At 43.5% G+C, this 16,820-nt stretch overlaps 1 long non-coding RNA gene across 1 annotated transcript; it reads right to left on the bottom strand.

The window, feature by feature from the left end:
• Positions 1–1,365: 1,365 nt before the first annotated feature.
• On the bottom strand, positions 1,366–3,289 carry LOC308336722. The gene is made up of 5 exons (XR_013966175.1): positions 2,126–3,289; positions 1,957–2,038; positions 1,675–1,805; positions 1,529–1,585; positions 1,366–1,425 (listed from the first exon to the last, which is right to left on the bottom strand). It is a non-coding gene; the product is annotated as an uncharacterized lncRNA (long non-coding RNA).
• Between the last annotated feature and the right edge of the window lie 13,531 nt (positions 3,290–16,820).

The following is a 16,820-nucleotide window of genomic DNA, read 5'->3' as shown; positions in this document are numbered from 1 at the left end:
TACAAGCTCGTAACGTGGCACTTGGTGCCGTATTATGAGCTTGTAGATCTGCTATTTTTCAATTGCTAAAGTATAACGATGCTTAACAACAAGTGTAATGCTTTATTGAGTCGTCCACTCACAGTTAACAGTTCTCAGGTCCTTCATTTCTTCTCTCATCTCCAGCATCTCCTGATGTACAGTGGCCACCGTCTTTGTGAGTCTAGTCACCTCCTTCATCAGAAGACGATTCTGCTGCAGAATCTCCTTCAGAATGGCACCTACACAAGGAAATGTGGTCAAAAAAATGCAGAGTTGCAGTGATTGTTTCACTACAATATAAGCAGTGATTTGTACACTTCTGCCCACTGTATACAAATACGGTCAGAAAATACGGTTTTCTTTCACCGGTCTATGGCGGGCTCTCGCCAACATACAGTCTCTTCAAAAGGGTGAACTAAACATAACATGGGCCTGTCTTCGTTCACAGGATTGATGTGACACTTTATCTAGAGGCTGCTAGCTTCCATCAATATATACGGATTATCTTCATTCACAATCTTCAGTGTACAACACCACGGTGACTTTCTTCATTCACAGTCTTCATTAAGCATCAACAGGGTGACTTCCTTCATTCACAATCTTCGTTATTATCCTTAGCTGCTCATGCCACTATGAGTGCCTCTTCTTCACGGGTGATAGATATAGAACGTTTTGTCTTACTGCGACCTTATGGAGCTGTGAGCGGCCATTTCATGCGAGGGTCCCGTCTTCTGCTACTCGTCCCCGATACGAGTCAGGTGGGTCTCCAGCATGTGTACGGCTCTCCAGTGTACACTTCTCTATGGGGGGCACACGCTCCTGTGTGTGCTTCCAGCCCCACTCCTACAAGCCTGATGATGTGGAAATACAAGAGTGCATTGAGTGGTGGTACAAGCGATCAAACAATGTGCATCGAGTGGTGGTACAAGCGATCAAACAATGTGCATAGTTCATACGGGAGGGTCCATAAGTGAGAGAAGGGTGGACTTACCATCCAACGCCGAGTGGACGGCATATGTTGCCTGTGCGTCTTGCTGTGTGTAGCAGCGATCTGATACTGCTAGGCGTGCGGGTCGTTTATAAAGGGCGCGGCTGACAGGTGCGGCTGCCGTTAATTGCTAACACGGGCGGCGGCTGAATTAGACGCAGCTGACTTAGGATTGCTCTGGGATAGTAGACAGCGTCTATGACACGGCCAGGGGCGTGCCGCGTCGGCGCTTGCCTGGTTGCCATAGTGACGCGTCTCTCCCAATGTGATGAAACCTGACACACTCCACAATATATATATACACACACCAAGCACTGATTATTGATAAACAAAAATATGATCAAAAAATTACTAACCATCACTACTGCCATCATGGTTCACTGGTGGCCGCACCATGGGGTTTGGTGATTCAGACACTAAAACACATAAGTTAAGGCAGTTTGTAAAAACAGTGTATACATTTGAAACACTGCAATAATGAGTGATAAGCACATATTGTCACAAAGCTAAACTACCCACCACTAGGACTCAACACTGCGACACCTGCAGTCTTCAGCACATGGACTGGTAGAGTTCCTAAAGACAAATACAATTTGTAATTCAATTAAAGTTTTTTTTTTGTTGCTTACCATTTCAATTTGCATATCGATAAAGTAATTCATTACTGCTCTTCTCTTTGAGATCCTGCGCTCGACTGGAGGATGTGTGCGTTCGGTGTGTGTTTTCTTTACTGCCCATGGACCGGTGGTGCTTTCTGGGTGGTGCGTCATCATCCGAGTCGTAGCGCGTGTTTGGTCTAGAAAAGATAATAAGTTTAGGAATGCCATGACATTGTTGACCCAGCTTAATTAACCCATTTAGAATATATTCAAAATGTCCACCACAAAGTATAACATAATGCTTAAAACAGCAAAAGGGGTTCCCGCCCTGAATGGGTTAACCTATACTTTCGTTTCCTTCTGCCGCCCATGTCCGACTCCATCTCTGAGCCAGCTTCTGCCCGCTGAAGGCACTGCCTTGCTTCTATACCTCCGTGTCTACAAGTTTAGACGAGGCATAATTAAGTAGGGTTGAACTACAAACCTTCAATGAATATATTAAATTCAAAAGAAAAACACTGACCTCGTGTCTTTAACACTTTAATAGAAAACAGAGGCCAGGAGTCAGCCGCTTCCTCCTGTGCAGTCACTGCTCTGTTAATGTGGGTCTGTGAGGTATAAGTTGGCCAATAACACTGCCCTGTCTCAGTGCACCAGGACAGTGGTACAACGGCCACCTTATCTTCCTCCAGGAACATGACCACAGCAAACGGCATGGTCTGAAGTGAAAAATGGAATACAGTTGGTTAACTAAATTAAAATGTTTTAATCACAGCAGGGCTACAAAAAAATAAACTGGAATACAGTTGTTCAAAATGCAATGTTTTTAATCGCAACAGAAAAAAAGTAACAGTTTGTTAAAAATAACTTCAAAATCTTGACCAAAAGAAAGTGACAAAAAAAAGTCATCAAAAATTACTTACAAGTGCAACAATGGAAATCCCACAAATCCATCTCGATATGGTAGAAGTGTGTATTTTCTCAAAATATTGGTCACTTGTGTGTAATGCAGCTCAGCCCTCACATTTGTAAAATGAAATATTCCCATCTTTGATGACGCCAACGGATCACTTAAGTAATCGCCCTGGTTCCTGAACTTTTTGTAGATGATGAAGGCATTTTTGTTTGCATCAGTGACAACATTCTCCACGAGAACAACTTCATTGGTTTGCAACTGGACACAGTTGTCGCCTTGTGACCGTTTCACAGTGTAATGTCTTGCGTGCCATTCTTGAAATTGTTTTCGTACTCGAAATCCAGCTGGGATGGGTCCAGTATAGTGCTCCTTTTGTAGGGCACAGGGCTTTTTGGTGGCACGTCGAACACCAATCCTCTCCTTCTCAGATAGTCGGCGACAGACTTGAGCAAGAACGGATTGTCCGTTCCGCACATACCTTCTAAGCTGCCCAAGGTAGTTTTCAAAGGGGAAACAAGATATATTATCCAGCGCACCATACCTCTTTGCCTCTTCACTGAGATGAACCAGGGTGTGCATGTTATAAGACAGCTTCTCTTTGCCGTACAATTCAGCACAGTCCTCCACAAAGACATCCAACATTTCTTTGGCAAATGCCACCCATTGGTCATTGGCACACAGAGACGCACTGAGCAGGATGGTCATGGCTGCTGAGAGGAGCATAAAGTGGGAAAAATGGTTGTCTGGGATGACCCCCTTCAAAACGACTGGTCCAGTGTACAAAAGGAATGTGCGGACCTCTGTTGCCTTCCAGTTTTCAAATGACTCCATTCGCCTTGGCTTTCTGTTGAACTCACATGGAATGTAGGGACGTAGGTTCAGAAGTGCACAGGAGAGCTCTTTACACTTGCAGTTCCAATCTTTGTCCTCAGGCCGGGTCCTCTCATCCAAAAATACAGCATCTTCCTTGTCACCCCTAGGCAAACTTGGTGCATGTAATCGAGAGGAAACTGTGTCACCATGCCAATGGAGAGCGATGAGAGGGAGGTTTCCCCACGGTGATGAGTGTCCTCAGAGAGTTCCAGTCTGTCATCATCTGACCTGGGTGGGGCGTGTCTGTCAGGAAAAATCACTCTCTTTTCATAGTATTCACCCTTTTGTATGCATTTATCACAGCCTTAGTAACCAGAGTGGCCCTTCACATTTTTTATCATGGCTCTTGCAGGGGCGTCGCAAAGAAACGCAGCAATAGAGCGCCGCAGTCCCTCCCCCTTTCAGAAAAACGAGTGGCCCAGGAAATGAAACCCCAATGCAGTCTCCCATCGGCACTTCTTATTTAATTTATTTAAAGACGGTTACGCCGCGGACAAAGCCAACTCGGATCGTGACAAATCATGACAATGAACACAATGTTTTGGGCCGATCAAATCATTAGAAAGAAGAAAAGAAAGTCAGGAGACAACACTATTTGTTTTGTTTTTCGTCTTATAAATTATTTGATCGGCCCTGCATTGGGGTTTCATTTCCTGGGCCACTCGTTTTTCTGAAAGGGGGAGGGACTGCGGCGCTCTATACTGACGGAAAAGTGCTTCCCACCATGGACAATGCCATCAACTTCCAATTGCCGGGCCTCCTCCACAAAATCCTCTAAAACATCGAGTGACTTTGGCTTTGCATCGCCAGAGTAAATACCAATAACAGGGCACCTTGTTCTGCTGGATACCATCTTCATATTTTTCAATTAGTCCTAAAATAGGCCACAACTGGTCATTGTTGCTTTCGAATAAACTGTCTAGCGAAGCCAAATCTGGACATTCAGTCAGCCGAGTCACGATGCCAGCTTTAAGTCCATGGTGGTGGTATGATCCACCAGAACTGGCTTTTATGTCGGTCACCGTTTTCGTTTTAAGCAATGTTCTGGGGTCTTTAGGCAGTCCTCGAATCCGTTTTGAAAGAATCTTGAGTAACTTCTTCACTGTGGCATGTGGAACATTAGTCTCAATTGCCCACTCTGCCAACTCAGACAGGAAATCATCTTCATCTGGGTCACTGTCTGAAGTGGCAGAAGATTCACATTCGCCATCCCTTTCCTCTTCTGGGTCAGATTCTGCTTGCGCTTCATGGTTCTGGTGCTCCCTCAAATCAGGTTGAACACTTCCAGCAAGGACATCCTGGGGAACCCTTAGATCAGGTGTGGCTTGATTTATCTGCTGCAATTCCTCATGTTGAACACTTCCAGCAAGGACATCCTGGGGAACCCTTAGATCAGGTGTGGCTTGGTTTATCTGGTGCAATTCCTCATGTTGAACACTTCCAGCGAGGACATCCTGGGGAACCCTCAAATCAGAATGGAATTGGATTGGATGATCCAACTGTGGTCCATTGCAGTCACTGCTTTCCAGTCTGGCTCTAACCTGCCGCATTTCACTGCACATCTCTGCAGTGGCTTTGCGGATTCTTCTCCTATGACTTGAGTAACTGACTCCAGAAGCCATCTCTATTTATTGTGCAGGTGTGTGGTGTTCTGGAAAAGAAAACAGCAGTGTAAGTATACCATATGAATTAGGCATGTGGAAAATAATCGATACGTATCGATACATCGATTATGACGTGTGCGATGCGAGTGAATCGGTTCATTCACTGTGTATCGGTAAAATTGACGGGTGAAATCTCGATGCATCGTTCGCTTCTGCTTGCATCTGCTCTGCATCGGTAAAATCCGTGGTTGCACCGTTTTTTCATGGTAAATCTCACCCTATCCTGTGTTTCCGAGGCGCATTCAACGTACCATCAGAGTAGACACGTTGAGACAGCAAACAGACTCGACTATAAAGAGCACCTGCGACTAACAGAAGTGAGCCCCACGCATTAAACAAGAAGCACCACCTTTACTCTTTAGCTTTATAAAATAGCTGTCCGAGTAGCTTTGTCCGTCGATCAGTTGACTTTTCACTGTAGCGCTGCGTGCTGGACTGTTGGTAATGATCCACACTCCACAGCTGTGCTTGCTGATTATCCGACGCAAATCTGCGTCGCGATCATCATCAATTTGTAATTAAAGAAAGCTTCTGCAGTCTGCACACACGTGTACAACACAACAACGCCACAGCAGGGTGTATTGCTTGCGTTTAAAGTCGTTTACAACCGTTTCACAACTTTCCACTGTCCAGCTTTCCCCTGCTTTCCCCTGCTGTCCTTATTTATATTCTGCAGCAAGACGGTGTCGCACGCCTAAAATTGCAGATCCACAAGCTCACAGTGGGGCATGGATGAGACGCGTTGTGAGCTTGTACATCTGCTATGTATTTATAACGTTAATAATACATGCAGGCCAGGGTCTTCAATGTTTTTCAGGTCAAGCCAAGGACGACTTAGCTGAGAGTGAGAGATCAAGTAGGGACCCCCACTATACATAGGCAATTATATTATAAAACTGTTGCAGATTAAACTAGACATAGACTTGTTTGACAGCACTACAAGTGTGACCTGTAATTTTTGTTTTGTTTATTTGTTTCTTTTCTATTTATATGTTGGTAACAATAATTGATGAACGATAGGCTATTACATTTTAATCTCTTGAACCCTCTATACTCAAAACCTCAAATTGACCTTTGAGATATAATAATTATACTATAGCCTATGATTATTAGTAATCTAACAATTCCACAATAACCAGCAGAGAGCAGACCCTTTGTTTACTTACAGAATTATATAAGTTGGGTTGTTTGAGATGCAGAGCTATAATACTAACCTACAGTAAAACAATAAATTGCTTTGAATTTAAATGTAATGCATTTTTACATGTTTTGGGAAATTAATAGAGCTTTAATATAAATCCGAATTGAATCGCCATCAAATCGCATCGTATCGGTATTGGGGTGAATCGTATCGCCAGGAGATTCCATGTATCGCTAAAGTTTCGTATCGCTGGCAGTGCATCGAGATGCGTATCGAATCATGAGATGAGACGAGATTCACATGCCTAATATGAATGCATTTACCTCTAGAAAACAGGTGAAACCCTTGACTGCTGGTCCTCTGGAATGGAACTGGCTGGGTCTGGTGGCTGTGGCAGAAAGTACTGTGAAGTGTGAAACTACACATTAATTGCAGTACTTTGCAACCCCCCCCCCCATTGAAGACAGCCATTTTAACCCATTTAAAAAAAAGATCTGTATACATTTTTGTATGTTACTGTATTTAGCATGCCCAACACTACAGTAAACCTTTAGTCAACTTCTCAAGTAGTCTCTCCCTTTAGTCAACTTCTCAAGTAGTCTCTCAATAAAGGATAAGGATAACATGAGAGAGTTAAATCGCAATATTGTTTCCTATAGTTTCCTCCCTAAATTGGATGAAAGGGAGTTTAAAGTGGGTTCTGATAACGTACATTGGGCAACAGAGACAGGCAAAGCAATGCTTGTAAATTGGCTTACTAGTTTAAACGTATAGACCCCATAAACCCAGAAAGGAGGGGGGGTAAGTCAAACATAATTAATCTGTCCCATTACTTCCAGCCAGATCAACACCAGACCGAACTGCTGGAAAAGGGACTTTCATTTGTCCCGACTCTGGATATCTATAAACAACAAACCAACAGGTTAAAGAAAGACCTTTCGCAGTATCACCGCAGATTGAAACTAGCCACACACTTTGGAATGGAACAGGGAAGGGAGCTACTGCCTTTTCGCCCAAAATCAAACTGGGAACCGGCGGAGACGTTAATTCCTAGCAGCCTTAAACGACTGATGCAGAAGGACATGAATACGGTAATACGCATACCGGGGCACATTAAGGAAAAAGATAATCTCACAATAGAACAAACCAGGGCACTTAGGGAACTAATCAACAACAAACAAATCGTTATCAAACCAGCAGACAAAGGCTCCTGCATAGTAATTATGGATAGACACCAATACCTGTTAGAAGGTGAGAGACAGCTCAACAATCAGAACCATTATAGGTAATTAGACCAACCCATTTACATGCAGACAGCTACAAAGGCCTTAGCCATCATAAACAGACTTAAGGAAAAAAGGCACTTAAACGCCAAACAGCAACAATACTTAATAGGACAGGATAGTCCAAGAGCTAGGATATTTTATCTTTTACCAAAAATACACAAAAGCCCGGATTCATGGACAATACCATATGAAATTCCACCCGGGAGACCAATTGTGTCGGACTGTGGCAGCGAGACTTATCAGACAGCAGAGTTTTTTGAATATTTCCTGAACCCACTGTCGATAAAACACCCCAGTTTTATAAAAGACACTTACGATTTTGTGGACAAAATTAAAGCTATTAAAGTAGGAAAGGAGGCCTTTCTGTTTTCAATAGATATAGACAGCCTCTACACAAACAGGGCTACAAGCAGTCAAGGAAGTCTTTAGTAAATACCCAGACACAAGTCGACCAGAGGAGGAATTACTCCAATTACTAGACTTAAATCTAACCCAGAATGATTTTTCCTTTAACAACAAATTCTATTTACAAATCAAAGGCACGGCCATGGGAAAGAGATTTGCACCATCTTATGCAAACATTTACATGAGCATATGGGAACAGACAGCACTAGAAAAATGCAGACTTAAACCGACACATTACTATAGATTTCTAGATGATATATTTGGAATATGGGAACATAGCCAAGAAGAATTCCAGGAATTTATTGATGTTTTAAATAGCCATCATAGATCCATAACGATAAAATATGTGACACACAGAAAGGATTGACTTTCTTGATGTAACAATCTTCAAGGGCCCAAACTTTAACACAAATGGGAAACTAGACTTAAAAGTTTTCTTTAAAGAAACAGACACTAACGCCCTATTACACAAAACGTCATTCCACCCGACACACTCTTACACAGGAACAGTCAAATCACAACTACTAAGATTCCATAGGATTTGCACGCAAAGAAGTGATTTCAAAATAGCTTGTAAAACTCTCAGACTAAGAGGATACACTAGGACCTTCCTCCGGAAAGCCCAAAATACCTTCTTAGAAATAAGAGTGCGAGATACAGGCCCCAAATTGGCCCTGATAACCAGTTATTCAACACAGAGCACACTAGCCAACAACAGAATAAAAAGGAATTTTGAGAACCGAACGGACGATCTTCTAAAAGATTATAAAATTATATCGGCCTACAGAAAAAATAAAAACCTTAAAGATTATCTAGTACACAGCAAGCTAAAATAAATCAACACACCAGCACGCCAGGGACCAGAATACTTCAAACCCAAACAATTAGTAAAAAATAGAACCACAAAACGCGTCTTAGAGATTAAACAACAAATAACAGCCAGAACCAGCAACTGCATTTATTTAATCACATGTGAAAAATGTGGTTTACAATATGTCGGAGAGACAGGTAAAACAATAGGTACTAGGCTGGGACGACAGTCACGACACAGATACAATATTAACAATGCCAAAAAGACAACCACAAGATTGGTGCAACATTTCATGGCGCACGGCATTGAAGCTCTAAAATGCGCTGGACTTCAACACAATCCTAACTGGACAGTAGGACAAAGACGTTTTAATGAAAAACAGTGGATTAAGAACCTCAACACGGATTTTCCTGGAGGCTTAAACATGCCTAAAATCAGATCTTGAACACTACAAAACTTAAAGGTCCGCTGACACGCCCCGAAATTAATATGGGTGGTGGTACAGCACATCACGTGGTCTGACTGAAAACAGTTTGAAACAGTTTGAAACGGGGCTACGGCGCTAGCAACAAGTGGCTATAGGTCAGGCTAGCGTTTTTGACGGTACATTTAGCGTCATATTGGCTATAAATGTAATTGAAAAAAAAAAAATCGCCAGAAATGCTTAGTTTGAATGCAATTGAGGTTGGCGTGGGGTTTTTTAGGGGAACTGCAGCACAAGCGCAAATTTTGGAGTCGAGTCCCATGTTCCCCCGGTCGCCAACACCCCTGTCTGCCCGCTCTGAGACCTCTCAGCCCCGCAGCGCGACAGTCGCGACTACGGACGTCTGCTGTTGTCTGGCCGCTGTGAGAGCAGCGCGACTACTGTTCTTTTCCCCTCTCAGCCGCAGGCTGACATGTACACCCTCGCTCTCACTCTGTAATAGCGTAGTTAGTTACCACAACATTGTTCAAGTGAACTATAGTGTGTTTATGTTTGTATTCATTGTAATAATAAATATCGCTATGCCGAGGCATAGTCTTGCGGACGAGATCATGAGCCTCTACGGGGGACTGGGCATGTGTGTACACACACACACACACACACACACACACACACACACACATGCAATGGCACGGAATCTGCCTCGGGCGTCTTTAGCTCTCTTCCCCGCTGTCATGCACTATAGCCACGGCTAAAAGTTGTGTGTGTGTGTGTGTGTGTGTGTGTGTGTGTGCGTACACACATGCCCAGTTCAATGCGGGGACCTGACCAGAGACTATACGTCCGTCCGTCCGTCCGTCCCCCCGTGTGTGTGCAGCCTGCATCTGAGACGGGCTAGACTGTATGTTGTCATGCGGAGCGACGCGGCGATAAATAAAATAATCATAGCGATATTGATTATTACAATGAACAAGCATAAACACACAGTTCACCTGAACAATGTTGCGAAAAAATAATTTTTTGAATGAGACTTTCACCCAGTATTCAAGCTAAATGTGACACCAAAATAGTAGCATAAGTTGCTATGCTACCACGGCCACCAAGCCCGGCGAGCCCGCATAGAAGTCGTTGGGGAAAGCCCCTCGCCACTCTGACGTCAGAATCATGATAGCATTGTTTGATAGCAGTTCTTAGCTCCCGAGGGGCGTGTCAGCGGGCCTTTAAACTCAGGATTAAACTGGAGAAATCTAAAAGTGATTGGATCAGACTTCCTTCGGATACATGGCGAATGCATTTATTCCTGTGCATTGCACAGTGCACTGAAGTCTTTTAATTCCCCCCCATTGAAGACAGCCATTTTTTTTATTTATTTTTTTTATTCTGGGTGCCTGCCATGCAATGGCAGAAACACAGGTTGAAATCCGCAACCAATACTTAATCGTAATTCTGGGTGCCTACCATGCAATGGCAGAAACACAGGTTGAAATCCGAAACCAATACTTAATAATCGTATTCAAGACACGAAACTTTGACGTCTATGGCCGGCCGCACGGTTTACCAAAGCCCCACAATATATACATCGAAACGTGCGGCTCGGCCGGGAATGGTGTGCTTGTGCTTTTCTTTCCGATTCGAGTTACCGTGCCGACGTAATTCGCAATAAACGACGCGAAAAATGCCCCATGCAAAGTCAATGGGGAAACGCGGGTAAAAACAGAAAACGACACGTTACTTTGGAGCCACATTGCTCTTGCACACTGTTACGTAGACACACGATTTAAACGTCAAACAGCACAGGAGGCCATCGACTTTGTCCTGGTTGAGACGGAATTCGAATACGTTGCACGGTTTGCCCACTATCGCAGTTCAAAGTGTGTGTGGTCTGAGCAAAAATCTCGACTTAGAGTGTCGCACGCCCAGAGAGAGACCGGGTCAGAGTGAGCAGCCAGTGTCAAAACTGTAGCGAAATTCTCCGAACAAATCGTCCTCACGGCCAAAATATTAACTTTACACACATGGGTTTCGGTAATTCTGTAGCCACACTCGTCCTCTTTCCCCCAATGTCACAACCACAGCCCAGATTCATACGGTACGTCAACTACAGCCCTGAAAGCGACAGGTGTACCATCATAATGTGTCATAAGACGCCATGTTAACTGCCTGAATGAGTCAGCAATTTTTTCATCACAAACACAATTTCTTAACTCGCTCTTATAACCACGTTTTTTATCGTACCAATACCACGATCGCACACGGCGTACCTCAATGTCTCGGGTCACTCACGGCGAAAACAAAAATCGCATTCGACTTTTACTTTTTGCGCTAGAGCAATTTGTTCGGACCGTATATCTGCTCAAATCCTCTCATTGAGTCACTGTGCTGACTTTCAAGTGTTTGCATTCGCATAGACTAGCCCTGCCCCAAGCTCAGGTGAAATTGATACTTTGTTAATTATTCAAGGTCAAGTTGACCACCCCTCAAACACGCGCACACACGAACGCAAATGCACGCACATGCACACATGTGCACGCACACACACACACATTGAAAGTCAATAGAGAAAATTGGGGAAACACGTAACTCTGTCATTTATCAACCGTTTCAGACGCGGGGTGGCTCGCCGGAACCGGGGCGCCCCCTGAGCGAAACCAAATGGACACACACACACACACACGCGCGCACACACACACACACACACACACACACACACACACACACACACACACACACACACACACACAAACCCTCTCTTCCTATTGGCTGGCCTTTACACAGCTCTAACTTTTGCTTGCAGCATGCTACAGTCTTGAAACTTGCTCCATGGATTTGGACCACCAATAGGAGCACGCTGTAAATGTTTAATTGCTTAAGACCCGCCCCTCTGTCGTCCTATTGGCTGGCCTTTACACAGCTCTAACTATTGTTTACAACATGCTACAGCCTCAAACTTTGGTACATGGACGTAGACCATCAAGAGGAACAAGCTGTAATGGCTTAATTGCTTAAGCCCCGCCCCTCTGTATTCCTATTGGCTGGCCTTTGCACAGCTATAACTTTTGTTTGCAACATGCTACAGTCTTGAAACTTGCTCCATGGACTTGGACCACCAATAGGAGCACGCTGTAATGGCTTAATTGCTTAAGCCCCGCCCCTCTGTATTCCTATTGGCTGGCCTTTAAACAGCTATAACTTTTGTTTGCAACATGCTACAGTCTTGAAACTTGCTCCATGGACTTGGACGACCAATAGGAGCACGCTGTAAATGTTTAATTGCTTAAGCCCCGCCCCTCTGTCTTCCTATTGGCTGGCCTTTACACAGCTCTAACTATTGTTTACAACATGCTACAGCCTCAAACTTTGGTACATGGACGTAGACCATCAAGAGGAACAAGCTGTAATGGCTTAATTGCTTAAGCCCCGCCCCTCTGTATTCCTATTGGCTGGCCTTTGCACAGCTATAACTTTTGTTTGCAACATGCTACAGTCTTGAAACTTGCTCCATGGACTTGGACCACCAATAGGAGCACGCTGTAAATGTTTAATTGCTTAAGCCCCGCCCCTCTGTCGTCCTATTGGCTGGCCTTTACACAGCTCTAACTATTGTTTACAACATGCTACAGCCTCAAACTTTGGTACATGGACGTAGACCATCAAGAGGAACAAGCTGTAATGGCTTAATTGCTTAAGCCCCGCCCCTCTGTATTCCTATTGGCTGGCCTTTAAACAGCTATAACTTTTGTTTGCAACATGCTACAGTCTTGAAACTTGCTCCATGTTGACCACCTCTCACACACGCGCACAAACAAACGCAACTGCACGCACATGCACACATGTGCACACACACAAACACACACACACACACATTGAAAGTCAATGGAGAATATCCGGGAAACACGTAACTTTGTCATTTCTCAACCGTCTCAGACGCGGGGCGGCTCGCCGAAACCGGGACGCCCCCCCCCTGAACGAACCAAATGGACCCTTACAGCTCAGACATCTTAGCATGTTAGCATTAGCATGTTAGCATATTAGCATGATAGCATGTTAGTATTAGCATGTTAGCATATTAGCGTGATAGCATTAGCATGCTAGCAATGCTAACATTCCCAATAAACTTAGACAAATTACCCCATTGAAAGTCAATGGAGAGACCTGGCTCACATGTAACACAATGGATCCTTCTGAGAGGTTAAATGTCATCAAATGGTGGTCCGTGGCTCAAATGCTGCACAGACTTGGCGAGCTTCAGGCACCCAGTAAAATTTCTTGAAATTTTGTTTCTAGTAATAATAATAATCATCAAGACACGAAACTTTGACCGCTATGGCCGGCCGCACGGTTTACCAAAGCCCCGCAATATATACATCAAAACGTGCGGCTCGGCCGGGAATGGTGTGCTTGTGCTTTTCTTTCCGATTCGAGTTACCGTGCCGACGTAATTCGCAATAAACTACGCGAAAAATCCCCATTCAAAGTCAATGGGGAAACGTGGGTAAAAATAGAAAACGACATGTTACTTTGGAGCCACATTGCTCTGGCATACTGTTACGTAGACACACGATTTAAACGTCAAACAGCACAGGAGGCCATCGACTTTGTCCTGGTTCGAATACGTTGCACGGTTTGCCCGCTATCGCAGTTCAAAGTGTGTGTGGTCTGAGCAAAAATCTCGACTTAGAGTGTCGCACGCCCAGAGAGAGAGCGGGTCAGAGTGAGGGGCCAGTGTCAAAACTGTAGCGAAATTCTCAGAACAAATCGTCCTCACGGCCAAAATATTAACTTTACACGCATGGGTTTCGGTAATTTTGTAGCCACACTCGTCCTCTTTCACCCAATGTCACAACCACAGCCCAGATTCATATGGTACGTGAACTACAGCCCTGAAAGCGACAGGTGTACCATCATAATGTGTCATGAAACGCCATGTTAACTGCCTGAATGAGTCAGCAATTTTTTCATCACAAACACAATTTCTTAACTCGCTCTTATAACCACGTTTTTTATCGTACCAATACCACGATCGCACACGGCGTACCTCAATGTCTCGGGTCACTAGGCGAAAACAAAAATCGCATTCGACTTTTACTTTTTGCGCTAGAGCAATTTGTTCGGACCGTATATCTGAACAAATTCAGCATAACAAAAAAAAGGGGTTCCCGTTCAGAATGGGTTAACTTTCAATAGTGGTGGCATTTGCATAGACTAGCCCAGCTGAAATTGATACATTGTTAATGATTCACCCTTCACACACGCGCGCACACAAACGCACACGCACGCACATGCACACATGTGCACGCACACACACACACACATTGAAAGTCAATGAAGAAAATTGGGGAAACACGTAACTCTGTCATTTCTCAACCGTTTCAGACGCGGGGTGGCTCGCCGGAACCGGGCCGCCCCCCTGAGAGAAACCAAATGGACACACACACACACACACACACACACACACACACACACACACCAACACACAAACCCTCTCTTCCTATTGGCTGGCCTTAACACAGCTATAACTTTTGTTTGCAACATGCTACAGTCTTGAAACTTGCTCCATGGACTTGGACCACCAATAGGAGCACGCTGTAAATGTTTAATTGCTTAAGCCCCGCCCCTCTGTCTTCCTATTGGCTGGCCTTTACACAGCTCTAACTATTGTTTACAACATGCTACAGCCTCAAACCAGTGTTGCCAACTCTCCAGTAACGGAAGTAGCTAGTGGCTCCTCGAAAAGTAGCTAAAAGTCGCTAGGGGTGGGAGCCAATTCGGATCATGACAAATCATGACAATGAACACAATGTTTTGGGACGATCAAATCATTAGAAAGAAGAAAATAAAGGCAGGAGACAACACTATTTGTTTTGTTTTTCGTCTTATAAATTATTTGATTGTCCCAAAACATTGTGTTCATTGTCATGATTTGTCATGATCCGAATTGGCTTTGTCCGCGGCGTAACCGTCTTTAAATAAATTATATTCGAAGTGCCGATGGAAAAATGCATTGGGGTTTCATTTCCTGGGCCACTCGCTTTTCTGAAAGGGGGCGGGACTGCTGCGCTCTATAAGAGGTATAATTAAGATACAAATGGGTTCTCTTAGCGGTTATCCTTTTTAATAGAAAAATAAAATATGCTGTTGAGTTAATACACCACCAGGAAAATGTCAATGTTGTCAATGTCCATTATCACACAATGCCATAAGCTGTCATTATTGCAATGCTAGTGTTGCCATCTTCTTGAATTCCTAAACACCTGATTGACTGACCAGAGTTTAACAGACTCAATATCCACTTTTAGCTATAATAGGATGTGATTTATAAAAACTTAGTCAAATTCTATTTCAACAGGTCAATCCATCAGTTCAGAAATGTTTCGAAAATACATACACACTGCCTAGTGTAACAAAACTAAACTCTCATCACTGTGTTGCTTATTTAATGTCAATCAAGTTCATTTGAACTTGAACTTAATGACTCTGGCCATTGACTGTTAATCATGGCAGTATGCTAAAGGCCTAATGTAGGCCTACTGTATATATTACCTACCTTTTTGCACGTCTGGAGCCCACATGGCATTGTGGCCTTGCAGCGGTGGTATGTTCTGCTGTTAGATGGCATTTCTACAATTGTTTTAGGGGAAAGGGTGGAAAATTATTTAAAGCGGTACTATGTAGCCTTTTTAATGAATAAAATGTGAATGTCTCCAATCTGTATAGTAAAGTATATGTTAATATAATAACCCATGTGCACCAAAATCAGATTGAATGTAGTCTGTGGATGAGAGAGAGAGAGAATTAACATACACAACTACACCATATTATACTGTATTCCTAAATACTAATAAGTTAGTATTGTCATCTTTATTATTATTTATTTATACAAAAATACAGTAATACACCACATACATAGAAATAATAATCTATTCATACCATATAGGTAAACCAAGAACCTAACCTACCTACTTAGGTATGTGCCTATCAGACTATCTAACCTAATGTCACACATGGAGCAGCTACATGCATCGCTCCGTCTTTGCAACGTCGTGTCGCTGGCTTCTATTGACAATGAAAAGTACTAGATTGCATCTTTTACATCTGCCCGTGTGACCGCAACATAATATTGGCGCTGACGTTACATAGAACACAAACGCACTTAAATGTATGCCAGGGGATATTAATAAAATCTGGGAATACATTTCTTACCAAGAATTTTCTTCGCCAATGTGTTTGTAAAGGTGTCTACTAACATATCCCACATTGGTTGATATTCAACCACCCTAGGGGGATTTTTTGACAGCTGCCAAGAAAATTGGATTGGACAGACAGATAGATACACATATAAGTATGTCGGGACGTCGGGACCCTCGTTTACTTGCCCCAATCTCGACCACTCGCACACGGTCACTCCAGCATGGTGGTGGTGTTACAGTGAAATTGGTGACGTGCTGAAATATGTGACTTGACTACGTCCAAACGCAAATCATTCCCGGTTTGTTTATTATTATGTTTTAGAGTTCAATCTAGCGGTATTTAGGCAATGTATTTAAAGACCTCCAATTAAGTTACGTTAAGTCCACAAGATGCTCACATATTTTGGCAGGTCAATAACTTTACCATAACACAGCCATGCTGGTCTACCTCACTACCTGCTCATCGCCTATAAGTAGATCACAAAGTTTCCGTGATATTAAATCA

This window comes from Protomyctophum bolini, assembly GCF_963924005.1.
Source record: "Protomyctophum bolini genome assembly, chromosome: 21".
NCBI lineage: Eukaryota > Metazoa > Chordata > Actinopteri > Myctophiformes > Myctophidae > Protomyctophum > Protomyctophum bolini.
Note: the sequence above shows the minus strand (reverse complement) of the source record. Positions and strands in the feature narration are given on the sequence as shown.